This window comes from Hipposideros armiger, unplaced genomic scaffold (assembly GCF_001890085.2).
Source record: "Hipposideros armiger isolate ML-2016 unplaced genomic scaffold, ASM189008v1 scaffold_489, whole genome shotgun sequence".
Lineage (NCBI taxonomy): Eukaryota > Metazoa > Chordata > Mammalia > Chiroptera > Hipposideridae > Hipposideros > Hipposideros armiger.
In genome coordinates this window covers 326,708-337,294 of record NW_017731839.1, presented here as the reverse complement: position 1 = coordinate 337,294, position 10,587 = coordinate 326,708, and the positions used below count along the sequence as shown (strand labels likewise).

Here is a 10,587-nt window from a genome sequence, read left to right as displayed (position 1 = left end):
ATACATGGGGAGCACCAGAAAACTGCTCTTGTCAGTCTCCAAAGGCCTCCCTTCCATATCACTTGTCTCGGTTGCAACTGTATGTTTGTGTGATTATTTCCATATGCCCAACTCTCCACTAGAATGAAGCTGCATGGGGGCAGGAGTTTGCCAAGGTTCAGTCCACATTATAGATTCATTCAGTTCCTCACAGGATAGACACTCAAATATTTGCTGAGAAATACATGAATGAAAATGCTGAGCATAGTGCCTGACACACAGTGGGACCTCAATAAATACTAGCTTTTAAATAACCTACTGATAAAGCCAATCAACATACAAAAAATTAATGTTCACATTACCCAGCGGTTCTCAACATTTATCCCCCCAGGGACATTCGCCTATGTCTGGACAAGGCAGGAAGGGGAGCAAAAGGGGTGCTACTGGCATCTAGTGGATAGAGGCCAGGGAGGCTGCTAAACACCCAATGCACAGGGCAAACTTGCCACAACACAGAATTATCCAGCACAAAATATCAATAGTACTGAGGTTGAGAAACCCTGAATTTTGCCTCCTGTTAATTTTCCCTAATTGCTTAATTCACCAGTTAAATAACAGCAGGCAAATCCAGCTTAAGGTAATCACTCTTGCCTTTTATCCTGTCCTTTCCTGTGGGTACAAGGCCATTCTTGCCTCTCCCTCTATTAGCCTAGCTGGACAGTCTCATTCCTTCTCATCCCTGTGGAAGGTATGAGGTGAAAATGTGGATGAGACTGAGGAAAAGCACACACTCCAAGACACCTCCCATTTTGATCCCTCTTCTATGTCATATACGTATTCCTATTTTCAGTAGCACTATCAACAGAAGCTAAACGTAGGCACCACTACTTGACTTTCAGGACAGAACTCTGTTTCAAATATGCTTCAGAAAAGTTCATGTAGTGCAAAAAAAAAAAGATAGGGAGGGGCCAGCAGGTACAACCTCTCCTAATATAGAGGTTGCTCTAAAGTACAAGAGAATTTGCTCCAACAATAAATGCTGTACTCAAAAATTATCAAGTGTGGGCCGGCCGAGTGGCGCGATGGTTAAGAACTGGTTTGGGATGCCAGAGGGCCCCGGTTCGGATCCCACATATGAGGGCCAGTGACACTGCCCTCCACAGCTAAGATGCTGAACAACAGCTCAACCTGGAGCTGGGCTGCTGTGAGTCGCCGGCAACGGCGTAGGCTGCACTCCCTGTGGCAGTGGGTTGCCATGGGCTACCGTATGTAGCCAGCAGCCAGCATGAGCGGCCAGCAGCCGCAGTGAGCGGCCATCCAGAAAGCCGGCGACTGATCTGCCTCGCCCGGGAAGAGCGTAATGATGGTGCCAACTTGGGCCAGTGAAGCAACATCCTCCACAACTAGACTGAAGAACAAAAGGACAGCAACTTGTCTTTTCCCCTTCCCCCAATTCCCCAACACTGTTCCCATCCCCCCAATTCCCCAATTAAAAAAAAAAAGTTCAAAAAAAAATTATCAAGTGTAATGTCACATGGATGAATTATAGGAGCTGAAAAAAAACAAAAACAGGATAGTGGAACAAAATTGTCCTGAAGTAGCAACCCAGATGATGTCAAATGTACCGGTATACACAAATGCTAGAAGTTAATATAAATTTTAAAATCGATTACACAAAATGACATGTTCACAATGGTTAAAGTACGTCAAACAGAAATTACAAATGTTGGTGAGGATGTGGAGAAACTGTAACTCTCATACACTGTTGGTTGGAAGGCACAACGGTTCAGCCACTGTGGAAAACAGTCTGGCAGTTCCTCAAATAGTTAAATGTAAAATCACCATATAACCCAGAAATTCCACTCCTAGATATACCCAAAAGAATTGTAAAATGATAAACAAGAACATGTACAAACATATTCACAGCAGCACTATTCACAAGAGCCAAAATGTTGAAACAGCCCAAACGTCCATCAACAGATGAATGGATACACAAATTGTGCTATATCCATACAATGGAATATTTTTCAGCCATAAAAAGTATTGATACATGCTATAATATGGATGAACCTAAAAAAAAGTATGCTACTAAAGGAAACTCACATATGATTTCATTCATATAAAATATCCAGAATAGATAAATCCATAGAGACAGAACACAGGTTAGTGGTTACCAGGGGTTGAGGGAAGCAAAAGATGCAGAGAAATGCAAAAAAACTTTAATGGATAAGAGTTTTTACCCATTAATATAGATTACAATCTCATTTAAATTAAGATGGAAATGTTTTGGAACTAGACAGGTGTGCTAGTTGCACAACACTGTGAATGTATTAAATGCCACTGGATTATTCACTTTAAAATGGTTGATTTTATGTTATTTAAATTTCATCTAATAAATTGTTTTTTAAAGTATGCCAAAATTGCACAAAATTGACAAACATTAAAAGAGAGAATACTTCACAATGGAAATAGATGTAGTAGCCTGAGGGATTGTAAACGACTTATTTTTGCAGTCTTAATATAACTATTTTTTCAAGTAATACATATTGGTTATAAAAACTTTGGAAAACATATAAAAGCACTAAAAAGAACATAGAAGGCACTATCAATGATATTTCTAGTTTTTCAAAATATTCTTTAATATCAATATTAAATTACCTTTGCAATAAAAAAGAAAATAAGACCCAATGCATTAAGTAAGATAAACCCACACAGTTGAACATTTATTTCTGCCAAAGCTTTTATTGTAAGCTTGTTTCTCTCTATGGGCAGAGGCAAGAGGCTGGGGGACCAAGAGTTGCCAGGTAAGCAGTTAAGTCTGTGATTTTTTTTGGCTACAGCCTCTCTTCTATCCTCCAATCGATCACCAACCAGTGTTCCTGGCTCTTATCAGACTGGCAAAGCCTGGTCTCCATGGGACAGAGTTTGAGAGGGCCTCCTTCTCTGTGCCTAAGCCATTGACCTTCCATGAAAGAGACTGGAATTTCTATTTTTCCCACCTGCACAGTCTCTTTCCTGCCCACAGCAAGAGGTCTTCATAAATCACTATACTATTACATTCTGGGAATAGGGAAATGGCAGCTTAGGACCCTTGACTTCATGAAATAGATCATTATCTCCAAAATATTTGCAATTGATGGTGAATTGTATGTCTCACCTGCCATCCTTGTAAACCTTTTGGAGTATGAACATGAACAACATGAAAAAGAAACAGAAGAGCAGAAATCCCATGTCAGCAAATGCTTCCTGGGACCACCCCTGAGTGCATCTGCCAAGAAACAAACACTGAGCTTTGAGATTTGTGGGCAGGAGTATTGGGGTGGGGGACAGCGGAAAGGGTCTTCTTAGGAACAAGATCTGTGAGCAGCCAAAAACAGCAGGATTGGGCTGAGAAGAACTTGTTTGGTGACAAAGAGGCAACAGAGAACTAGCCAATCCCACAGTAATGGCCCTTCAGAATGGTCCCAGATTGGAGCCAGGACCTGAACCTTTGCACCACCAAATTGGCCAGCCACTGGATGCGGCTGCCTCCCCCAAGAGGGCTCAAAACTTTGGGAGGTGGCTCTCGTCTTCCCTTGCCCACTGATTCACCAAGGGAGACACAGCTGGTGGCCAACAGAAGGTGAAGGAGCAAGGGGGGAGGGGGACTCTGGATGGCTCATCACCCCCCAGAAACCAGCTGAGCAGCTGGAAATGGAGCTGCACTCACACTGGCTGCAAAACCTATGAACTAGCTTGGCTCAGAGCAGAATAGACATGTTACCAGTAAACCATCAACTATCAAGGGCTCATGTTGTAACCAGCACTGGGGTGATACTGTCTAAGAAAAGACTCAGGAACACCATCCTGATTCACAGATTCAGGGGCTTCGTTTTGAATATTCACACTTACCTTAATCTATCAATGGCTTCTCTCTCAATCCAAATTTATCATCAACACTTCAGTTTCAATATCCCTCCTCTTCTTTCAACAGTTGCTCCTGTTCTTGCAGCAAGACTGTCCTCAATGAGTCACCTCTTCCTGATTAAAAAGACCAGATATTAAAAATGTGTCAGTATCCAATAGAGATTTTCTACCTTAAGAAATGGTAGGACCAAAAGGGCACCCCCCAAAAAAATGATAAAGGAAATAAAAATAGGTAACTGTCAGAATCATCAATGTTGAGAAGAAAAGCTAGTGGATTTTCCATTCCTCCCTGGCATGGGAAGTCTGTCCCATGGTGGATGGGAGGTACTGATTCCTCTCCATTTCTCCAGGGAACCTAGTAATAATGGTTTCCCCCAAAACAGCTGCTTGAGGAAACATGACCACAGCAGTTAGAGAGAAGAAGCCTAGCCAGCTGGCCTTGCCTCTGCTTCTTGATGTGCATGATATGCAGACCCACAGAATCCACAGCAGTATCCCACAAAACAACACAACCAAGAGAAGGAGAGGAGAGAAAATATTTAGTCAAACGCTCATTGTTCTCTCATTCTGTCTTGCCATGGCATGCAAGCAGGAGTTATGAATACAAGCCTAAAAAAGAAGTGAATTATGTTCATCTTATACCAAGCAAAGCACTTCAAGCTTCTTCACATTGTATCATTTATTTCTCAACCCAAAACCTGCTCCAGTCAAGACTTTAGAGCCCAGTTGCCTAGAATGGAGTCTGGTTTTACTCTGGGCTACATAGAGGTGGCTACGGCATCCAAGCAAGGACTTGACCGAAGAGGAATTTCAGGCCTTCAGCAAAGTACATTCCCATATAAACCAAAATGGCCACCAGATGTGAGACACTCATACCCCAAGTTCTGAGAAAATGGAAAAGTCAAGATGCACTCATGAATAATTTGGTATCATTGAATTTCTCCTGGGACACTGTGTCCTGCCTGTAAATATTAACCAAATCCAATTCTAGGTGGCTTCTGGAACAAGGCAAGTAGTCAGAATTTATTCAGGCCAACATCTGGAAGCATACATGTTCCATAGTTAACTCTGTGAAAGAGACAAGTCACCTCACCCACACCCTCTTCTACCACCAGCCTAAAACCTTCACAGCACAATATGTCTCTAAGATACCTTAAGATAGCGTCACAAAATTGGACACTGGCTGGCAGCCATCATCTCCCAAATTTCCCAGACTTGGGTAGTTTTTTAGGGCATTAAGCATCTAATGGCCATAAATACTTCATTTAGTGCTTTTTTCCTAGTGCATTGCGAGAAGTTCACTCTTCAGCCCTGGATTCTGCCAAGGATCCCATTTCAACCTCTCATCTAACATCTGGAGAAATTTCATCAAAATCTTTTATTAAGTTTTTCCCCAAATGCTCAGTGTTTGCAGAGTATTTTGCAATAATTTAGTAGCCTTCTCCCAAGTCACCACCTAGAGAAAGGAAATTGCCCTCTCGCTATCAACCCTTACATTGCAGAGGCAGACACTGGAGACACATGAGAGGTTCACAGCTAGTTGCCAAGATCTTTCTGGAATAAGAAATGAAGTGTGAATCTAGACTTTCAGACCTCTACCCCAGGACCCATCCCACAGACACAGAAGGGACAGCTGACTCCACTGATAAGGGGACTAGTGAGTGAGGTGTCTTCCCTTTTGGCTGGTGATAGCTCTTGATTTTCCTGTCTGTAGACTTTCTTATACAGACAAAGGCCTATACTGAAGTGTTTTAAGGTTTTGCTTATCAGCAAGAAGTAACATATTAGTTACCTAACATATTGGTAAATTTTCATGTTATATGGACAACCTGGTATCACCTACAAAAAGAACAGGTCCTGAAACAGCAAGACCTAGGACAGGTAAATTTGGATAATTAGGCTCAGAAGGAAGAGTAGAGTGATCCACAGTAGGGGGTGATCTAGGACCCAAATATGTGAAACAGTAAATGGGGTAACGATGAGAGTGGGAGCGAGGGGATGAAGGTACCAGACACTTGCCTGGTTTGAAATGAAGCGGGAGGACACGAAGAAGTGAAAACCAGGTGTGGCTGAATTGACCGGTTTTCCCGGGGCCAGCACTGCCATTACTAGTATACAAGGAGGAGACACCAGCAGAAGGGTGATGTGACTGGTTCGCAGGTAATGTTTTTGACACCCTGCCCTCATTGGCATGACTCTTAAGGAAAAGGGACGATAAGCTCTCAAAGAGCTGTGAAATTGGGTTGAGTATTGGGAGCAGAGCAGGAAGAAAGGTGGGAAAAAGGTTTCAGCAGCTCTCCCAGTTGGGGGGGAGTGAAGCAGGTCCGAGGCCCTGGAATTTTCCACTGGGTGACCAATCCTGGGCCCATCTCCTGGAGACAGGCATCCCAGCACAGGACACTCTGTGTCCAAGCATCTATGAGGGCCTCTCTAAGCCTATCTGGGGTCTCTGATCTCAGAGGGAAAGAGGGCACATGAGGAAGAGCTGGCAACATCACATGGCCCTCTTCTGATCTGGGCGTGAGAAATATGTTTATCAACTTCACAACACTCTTCCTAGTTCTCATCCTCTCTCCCCACATCGCCCCTGTGCTCCCTCTAGGACTGTCAGGGCCAAATTGTTAAGAGATAAGGCTTCTTTGTTTGATAAAATATAATTATTGAGTGGTACATTGATAAATCTTACTGTAAAAAAAATAAATGTAAGTATTCAAAGTAGTCTGTGGGTTCCCTTCTACATACACTCTACATTCCAGCTTCACTACTTTTCTTGGTCTTATCCTCACTTCCTGGGACACGCGAATCTTCATGCTGACCTCTGGCTGCTTTAGCTCCTATCACAATCCATCCCCAAGCGACAGGGCCAGATGCTCCTGACCTTTTCTGACACCGTCTCCTGATAATCTTTCCTATCATTCAAACTTACTGTCCTGTGTTCCATTCCCTGAGGACTTTTTGCTCAGTGCTGTCGATTCTGATAAACTAACCCACTCCAAGAGGAAACCATTGCCTTATGGTTTGTTGAGAGAAATCCATATATATGGAGAAGCATTAATATTATCTTTATCAGTGCATTATTCCTCACAGATAACAAACTGACGTTTCAGTAGAGACTGAGAACGGTCATCTAAGCAAGTGGTTCTGTCAGGGGAATTTCCGGCATCAGGGCAGGTTGGCATGGGAGAGGGGAAGAGAGGGAGAGGCTGCAGCTGTTGACGCCCCTCCACTCACTTTTTATAAGTCACCTGGCCACTCCTGCACTTACTGCCCACCCTAGGGCCAGTCCATATTTCGCATCATTCAACTGAATCTGGAAAAAACTTAACTTGATCTATAGTTAATAAAATACTGTTTGAGGCACACAAGAGCGATAATGTACAGTTAGTTCTCAGTTATGGAAAACAGCATGCCTTAGGGCCAAACATCTTAAAATCTTCTGCAGTTAGCCAAGAGCCATTATTTAGGGACTTAGTCCCCTAGACAGGGGCAGAATTGCTTTCATTTGGGAGAACTGGCTCTGTCACTTTCCATATCTGTGATATGGAACAAGTTGTTCAGCTTCTCTGAGTCTCAGGTTCTTTATCTATAAAATGGGATAAATGCACCTATCTCACCAGGTTGTAAGCATTCAATTTAATAATTATGTAATCTATGCAAACCACGTAACTTGAGGCTTGTTACATAGGAAACAAGTGAACATGACAGCAACCATGGCAGCTCTTCCCAGACAGTTTGAGAATGGAAATATTCAGTCTTCAAAAGGTACTCGAAGATAACTGTGGGATCTACACATCAGTCAAGAGACTTGGAAGCCATTTGGGTTTGAGAATTTCACATCACCCTTTGAGACAGCTGGCAAAGCCATGAAGTTTCTCAACATCCCAGGGACAGGAATTTCTGCTCTAGAGATAGACATTACCTGTCTCAGGCAGCTCCAGAAACAGAAGAGAGGGCCTGGCCACCCCTGCAAAAGGACTTCTGCCTCCCACCAAGCCAAGGGCATACCCATTACCTGTCCTTTTCCTGACCTCACCCTTTTCCACCCACCCTCTTCTCTTTCCCCTCCCGGCTGTGAGAGCCTGCAAGAGCCTGCCTAATCTCAACTCCGGGAGTGCTCGTTGCTTTTAAAATGCCTTACCCAGCTTAATCAGTAACCAGCAGCCCTCCACTGCCAGTTTGTCGCCTGCCCTGACATGAGTTCCTTCTCCTGCCAACCGGCAGATGTGACTTTTTTAGGAAGATTCAAATCCCAGCTTGTGCCCTTCTTCCAATGACAGCCTGCCTCTCTGAAGGTTACCTGTCGCCAGCATTCTTGCTCATGAATGCAAAGTAAAGTGGGTGCTTGCCCTGACCTTGGAAAAAACACATCGTTCTGTATATGAGTTCTAAAAAAGAGCATTTGACATTTGCCATCTTATTTGTGTCATGACTGAGAAAAGGAAGCCCCACCTGGCAGGTTACCCTCTTAGGTTCACGGATGTGGCTTGTGAATGGCACTTGTCAACTAAACCTAGCAATGATATTCAGCAGGCATGATGTGGAGAAAATGTTAATGAAATCCTGCCTAACTGCAGAAACACATTTGAATAGAATCAAAGTCATATGTGGGATTTTTTTTTCTCTCCTCTACTGTCTCCTCTGCATATATTAACCTTTGCCAGCTTTTTTTAAAAAAAAAAAAGCACAAAACTTGGATGATTCACTCATTCAATCATTCAAGCATTTATTGACCACTCATTATGTACCAGACCTTGTACCTAGCACTAGAATAAAAAAATGAATGAGGCATAGATTATTTTAGGCAAATAATCTATTATTCAACATCTTATGCTAAAAATCCAAATTCTCAGTTTGTTAAAAACAAAGCAAAAAGACTACATGCAATTCTGGACCTGCGCATCATTTGGAAACAGGCAAAGGGAAAGGCAGGTCTTACAAAGAGCAAGTAGTGTTAAATTAGCTAAGCAGGCTATAGACTTGGGAACATGTTGCAAAGGAGAAAGGCAGGTTAGATTATGGAAAAGAGACATGCAAGTGACCCGAATGGATGGGATGAACTTGGGCAGTCTTTTGGAAGGAGAGTGCCCAGACATGCCATCGTTTGTGAAATAGTCCATCATGCAATGGCCAAGTTGGGCTGGCCCTCCTCGTCCAGACTCTACACCACTGACTGACACCACTGATAGTGAAATCCAGTTGAGCCCTGCTCTGCTGATAATGGTGCGAGGCACCATTTAGCAGAAGCTTCCTGGTGCAGAGCTTTTAGAGAATTCAAGGACTCGCTCTGTCATCATCATCAGAAGTACATGTTTCCATTGCTGAGTCAGAAGAACTAAATTGGAGCTGGACCGGGAACAAATGATGAGTCAAATGAAAGGCTGTAGCTGCAGAGCAAACCCCCCACTGTTAAGATTGCTGGGGCACGGTGTGGAGTACCCCAGCTAGGGCCCATTCCTTCACGCAACAAATGGTTATGGACCACCTTTCATGCTTCAAGAACTGTCCTAGGTGCCAGGGACAGAGCAGTGAAGCAGACAGACAAAGCCCCGCTCTCATGAAGCTTCTATTGCAGTGGAGTGTGACAATATAAACATTATAATTTAAATTATGATAAGCGTGAAGAAAAAAGAAAAAAAAAGAGATGAGCTAAAGAGTAACTTATGAAAGGCACTTATACTGGTCCAGACTTTATTGCAGTCACCAGAATCCACTCTAACTAGTTTAAGCAGAAAGGGATGCTATACAGGAAATTCAGTGATTATAAAATTGTTAAAAGGGGCTAAAGGAGCAGGCTCTAGGCTGACCTCTCAAGAACAATCCCCAGCCTGTGTACAATCATTAAAAGAATCTGTTGTATTAGGAGGGTGCAACAAGCCTGCTGACTGCAGAACATTCTAGCTCCCAGTGCAATTAAAACAGCTGTTTCTGCTGTTGCAGAGCCACTGGCAGAGGAAGCTGCCTTTTGCTGCTACCCATTGTAGTCACAGATACAAGTGCTTGCTCCAGAATCACCCATTTCCACCACAATCCATGCCGGCAAAATGATGCTCAGTCCCCTCAAAATGGAGGCCCTGCGAACCACAGAATGGAGGCCTGGCACTGAGTTGATGGAAATGAAACAGCTTCTAGGATCCAAGCTCCAAGAGAGTCAGGGAAATGTGAATTTTTGCTTTGCATTCTCAGCATAGGAAAGAGAATTTGAATGGATGTTAAACTACCCAATCCCTAGTAACTACCACACCACTTTGGAAGGATGATGAGAGAATGCCTCTAGGGGAGGTGACATTTAAGCTAAGACCATGTGAAGAGCTAAGGAAAAACTTTCTAGGCATACAAAAAAAAACAAGAGTAACAACTTCAGGCATAGTGATGAAGGCAACAGAGAGCTTGGAAGAGTTAGCAGAAGCTACATCCAACAGGGCTGAGGAGATCAGTTAGGAGTTGATTTTATTCAGAGTGCTGGGAAACCACAGAGAGTTTTATGAATGAGATTGACATACTCTGATTTGTTTTTTTTTATGTTTTTTTTTGTTTTTGTTTTTGTTTTTGTTTTGTTTGTTTTTTTAAAAGATTTTTATTGGGGAATTGGGGGGATGGGAACAGTGCTGGGGGATTGGGGAAGGGGAACAGACAAGTTGCTGTCCTTTTGTTCTTCAGTCTAGTTGTGGAGGACGTTGCTTCATTTGCCCAAGTTGGCACCAT

At 43.1% G+C, this 10,587-nt stretch overlaps 1 long non-coding RNA gene across 1 annotated transcript in view; it reads right to left on the bottom strand.

The window, feature by feature from the left end:
- Positions 1-3,875: 3,875 nt before the first annotated feature.
- Positions 3,876-10,587, bottom strand: part of LOC109395863 (uncharacterized) — a 97,364-nt gene continuing 90,652 nt past the window's right edge. The window contains exon 3 of the long non-coding RNA XR_002126739.1: positions 3,876-3,999. This is a non-coding gene — a long non-coding RNA (uncharacterized LOC109395863). The remainder of the gene's footprint in view (positions 4,000-10,587) is intronic.